The sequence below is a fragment of the Bactrocera oleae genome, chromosome 6 (genome assembly GCF_042242935.1).
Source record: "Bactrocera oleae isolate idBacOlea1 chromosome 6, idBacOlea1, whole genome shotgun sequence".
Classification (NCBI taxonomy): Eukaryota; Metazoa; Arthropoda; class Insecta; order Diptera; family Tephritidae; genus Bactrocera; species Bactrocera oleae.
In genome coordinates, this window is record NC_091540.1 from 53747165 (window position 1) to 53753033 (window position 5869).

Genomic DNA, 5869 nt, shown 5'->3' on the forward strand with positions numbered 1-5869 from the left:
GGGGCAAGTTTTCGTTGACTTCACGATATTCACTTAATGCTTTATGCCACTTATATACTACTTGTATTCGTGTTAAAGTAGACTGCCCAAAACACTTTTGCAACATTTTCAATGATTCTGCAGCCGTGATTCCATTAGAAACACGAAATTTCAGGCAAACTCATTGTTACATTTTTTGTTTGCATAGTAAAAATCGGCAGACAAATTTTATGACATATGGAGATTAAACTTTACTCAAACATAAAAAAGGTTGTATCACACTAGGAAAAAATATTTTTATCGCCTCGGTTTGCACGCACAGCTTTAATGGATCAGTCCGATTCAATTTTGATCACATTTCGAACTAAAAAATCATATTGAATCGTTTAAATCATAATAGTCATAACAGTTGGCAAATCAGTTTGAAAAAATTGGAATCGAAATGCAGTTTAAATTGAGATTTTATATTATTTTAAAAATGAATTTTAGCTATAGACATACCCGAACACCAAAAAAACTATATACATATAATAGTAGATTTAAAAAAAAACTAAAAAAATGATAGTGAAAGGCTTTACTTATATTAGTTCTTACTAAAGCCAAACATTGCCTATGAAACTAACAATTTTCTAACCTTTTAATTTCTGCCACAAATGTAAGGTACCACAACAGCGCGTTGGCCAACAGCTTAACCTGTTGCTGGTTTGGCATTTCATTACACATTCCCCAGCACTTGTCTGCAACATTATGACTACTTGTGAGCATTCCGTATCCGTAATTTGATGAAGACCACAAATTCTTCTCATGAATGATACACGCCAAGAGCGACGGCTGGCGGCGCAGGCGCAACTACAAAGACACAAACAAACACATATGAATATTAAAAAATAAAAAAAGCAAAAGAGAAACAATTGATTATGCAGCAAACACAAACGGTTAATGATTACGATGCTACCAATTGATGATGAACCAGTGCGCCGAGCAATGCTGCCATGTGGACCCAGTATTCATTCAAGTTTTATTTTATGCATCATAAGATGTGTGTGTATGTTGGTTGGTGCGTGTGAGTGTGCGCATTGGCAAGTACGGCGCAAAATTACAGGTTTCTACACCCCAGCTTGTGCGCCTCTTCCAGCATCAAAGGCGAAACCTCTGCGATAAAAATGCAACGCCAAACAAATACCTACATCCACCTGTATACACGTATGTACATGGCAGTTGAAGAAGAAAACGAAAATGCGATGCCCAAAAAGGTACGATGCACCAAAAATTTCGGTTTCGACCCAAAAAAAGGAGTTTAAATCACGATACCGCATTACATTACAACAAAAAAACAACTAAGAGAAGTAAAATTTAGTAATTTCAATTAAAATTCAGCAACATTTACCGTTGCGCACACACATTCAGTTCACGGTAATATTACACTGTGAGAATGAAACGAGCTTAAGCCTATAATGTAACGAAATAAATTTAAAGAATTAAAACTTTCTGCAATCTGATTAAATTTTTTGTATGTTTACAATCTTAGGCCAATAAGTCTTTACGCGACAAAAGAAAAGAGAGAGTTTAAATGCCGATTTTTTCTTAATGTAGACCCCTTTTAGATCAATACGATTATCCTGATTTCTTAACTCGTCTGAAAAATTAGTTTTCTGAAGGCCTGCGAAGTAGGCCTCAATAATCTACTCAGTCGGCTCAAATGACTTTTCAATTTGGAAACAACAATAGGGCGCAGGGAACCAAATTTGGAGAATATTGGTGATGGAACAACAGTCGTAGCCTAATTCGTCCAATTTGACCATGACAAACCTGAAAATGCATTGTCATGACGAATGAGAACTTTTTTCCTCGAACAATAAAGCTGTTTTTTCTGCAATAAGGCATCGAAAACGACCAATAATTTGACATTGTAGGGCACTGTGACTTTTGTGCTATTTTCCAAATTGCCGATGTAGATATTTTTTTATGAATCCCAGAAAATAGTGGAACTCATCTATTCGACTGATTGTACAGTCTTCGAGCAGGTTCGCCAGATGAAGTCCACCGCATCGACTGTTCCTTGGCAGTCTCTCAATACAAGATCGTAGTCTTTTGTCACGTTATCCTCTGTGCTGTTTTGGTTGTTAAACTAATTATTGACAGTCGCCAACGAAGGATTAGAGCCGCCGCATACAGCATTGCTTAATATATAGATATTTATGTACATACATAGATGCCGCATAAATTCGCCGTGTTGTACTCCATACCAGCTCCAGCTAGAACCCTAAATACGAACACTAGCGTCTGCATAATGATTTTTAACTGTCTTCTTTTCTTCATTTGTATATTATTTCAGTTTATATACATACGTGCATACATACATTTTATAGGCAGAAACGTAAGCGTTTGCGAACTCAGCAAATATTTTATGACGTTTCAAAACTTTTGCTTACATACAAACGTATACAGATATATGAACATACGTATGTACCTACATCTCAAAATGTGATGGTATACTACATAGTTATGAATCTATTATATGATTTAACAAAATTTTTTTTACTCACAATTAAATTACTCATGTGGAGAAATTTTTGGCAACTTAATCTAATCTCACTTGAGTTTGTATGTCAATTTAGATATTTTCTGCAGACTCTTAGTACTTGGCTAAGATTTAGCTCTTCTCACATACATCCATATTCCTAAAAACCATATATGAATAGATGTCAATATCGCACATCTCTTAATGCCGTTGGTTGCGGGCAACCAATAGAAAATTTAATTTTTAGTGAGCGCAATTTTAATTAAGGGTTCTATCGTAGGGGTAAGTATTATTTAAGTGCGAAAAATACGTTGAAATCGCTCCAGAGTAGCTCAGGTTGGGTTAGGTGTTAAGGATGATCCTCGAGAAGGAATTATCTGGACAGTTACAGACAAGTAGTAGTTGAAGTATCAAAAACTCCCAAAAATGGATCTAACACAACGGGCTTCGAAAAAGAGTTTGAAACGGATCTGAAATTTGCTAAGGTAGTGGATTTGAGTTTAAGCTGATTTACATAAATGGCCTAAAGTATTAGACCTACCTAAAAACTCTAAATTTGTTTTTTTGTTTATTATCCAATGGTCTTTTTGGACAATATGACTATATTAGAGCTATATTTAAAATGTCGAAGGCATTCTGAAAGTCTTCCAGTTCCAGCAGTTAAAGAAATTTATCGAGAATAAGAATAGGAAACTGAATACATATACAAAAAAGAAAACTGTTAACTTCGAGTCGACCGAAGTTATAATACTCTTCACAAACACAAAATATTCCTTACAAGAACTTGAATTTGAGCAGTCAGTTTGTATGGTAACAATATGCTATATTGATTTAATCTGAACATTGTCTTGGACAATAACCCATGTCAAAATTCTAAATGATATCTCGGCAAATGAAAAAAATTTCCATACAAGCACTTTAGTCCGATCGTTCAGTTTTTATGGCAACGATATAGTTGTCCGATATCGGCGGTTTCGTCAAATGACTTAAAACTTAATATATCTTGTTCAAGGTATAAAAGCTGTTAAAATCGAACCAAATATCTTTAGTAGGTACCTCAAAACCTTACACCATGTTTGGGGTAAAATCTGTAAATTATAAAAAAAGAAAAGTTTTGGATAAAAAAAAATTTTTTTTTTAACTTTTAGATTTCGAATTAAAATTTTTTTTTGGACAAAAAAAAATGATTTTTGGTTTACACTTTTCGCGTTTTTATAAAATATACCGAATTTGACGGTTTTTGACTCAAAATTTATTTTAACGCTTAAGGAAAGCATGTGGTCGTTTAAGACTTTTTTTAACCTCCAATAATGACCACAAAAATTTTTTTTAACTTGATAACTACTAATTGGGCAGAAAGAGGACTCTTCACAGCTTCTATAACACTTATCAAAAATTTTTTACGAAATAAATAATAATTAGAAAATTTATTTTAAAACTGAGTGCCGCCTCTAGGTGTTAAAAAAAAATTTTTTTTGTCCAAAAATTTTTTTTTGTTTTTGAAATCTACCGATATTACCCCCAGGCTAAGCCAAACCCTAATGTTTATGGCTTATCCAAAGCAAATGTAATTTATATGATTAGACGATCTTGAAACACAAAAATTATTATTTAAGAATTTTTTCATATTGTGAGGTTAACCAGTAGCTATACGATTAAGTGATTGGTCTGTATCATCATCGTAAGTTCAAATAACAGTCGCAAGAAAAGTTTGTAACACAATTTTGCTAACTATAGAGCCTACTAAGAATTAGCAATTCTACTTATACAAATATTATTTATTTATTGATACGCCCTCGTACACTCATTTGCGAGCAATTAATAATTACACGAGCAGTGTAATTGAGTGCCTAAAAGAGAGTGAGTATAAATACTTAGCATACTGCGAAAAATCACAGTAATTAGTAATGATATTGCAACAACAATACTGTGTTGGTAATAATATGCAACCCTGTGTATAATATGAGAAAAAAACTACTACTCGGTAATTAGTTTAGTTTATTACATTTTTTGTATACCCTGAACAGGGTATATTACGTTTGCCACGTAGTGGGACGTAGGAGACTTTAAAGTAATATACATATACTCGTATACAAATCGATCAAGCCATATCCTTCTGACTTTCTGTTCATCTGTCTGTTTGTTTATGATATACGCGAACTAGTACCTCAGTTTTTGAGATATCGATGTGAAATTTTGCACACGTCCGTTCGTCTCTAAGAAGCTGCTAATGTGTTTGCACCGTCGTTATCGGAACACTACATATATATGGATTTTGCTGACATACAAACTGATCGATCAAAAATAAAGTTCTTGTATGGAAAACTTTTTGATTTAATGTTGTATCTTCACGAAATTTGGCATGGATTATTTTCCAAGGTAAAGCTACAAGCTTTGATAATTTTTTAGATCGAATCCACTATAGCATACATGTGCTGACATACAAACTGACCGATCGAAATCAAGTTAAAGATCTTTTTATACCCTTTATGCTATAAGAAATGCAACTGTGAAGGGTATTGTAGATTCGGTGCAGCCGAAATTAACTTTTTCCGTGTTTTTATTTTAAGTTGTTTGTTTTTTTTGATTTCTGACAAAATATAAATCGCATAATATTCGTAAACTCAATTGTTTCTCAGTAATTTTCAATAACATATAATATAATATTATGCATGTTTGTACATACAAGTACATATGCATATATTTTTTAAATATATTTTTACGTTTGTGTTTGTATTTATGTTGGGAAAATAATCACGAACTCAGCGCACAATTTTCACATCACCCAAAGTGCGATCTGTCGCGATTCGGCAGCCACGCAAAGCACACAAACATACATACAGATGCAATATACCGAGCGTGCGCGCAAATTTATTGCTTTTTTTTTATTAAAAACTCACAAATATTTATAAATTGACAAAATGGACCGACCCTAATACAGTTGTCAGTGCAAATTCACGAAAATTACACCTTTGAAATACATCCACAAACGCACAAACATACAAACAAGCGCATTTTCATGCCACTATATGCATGTACAGCGGTGTATTGTGTCTATGAGAGATGCAAATTACAAAAGTACAAGTACAAAGATGTCAAAAGCATGTGTACGCGTGTATGTATGTATGTACATTTACACAAACAAAAGCGTATACCGCAATACGCGCCGAGTACAAATATGAAATGTACACACAAATATAAGCGCATAAACGCACAAACAGGTGTGTGTATATATGTATGTATATCATGATTTTTTTTCTATGTGTGTTTGTATATGTGCGCGCTCTTAACTACCCACTAAACCAAAGTAAAAGCGCAATGTAGCGCGTTGCGCCGCTGTACGCCAATTCTTTGCGGCAGTTTTCAAGT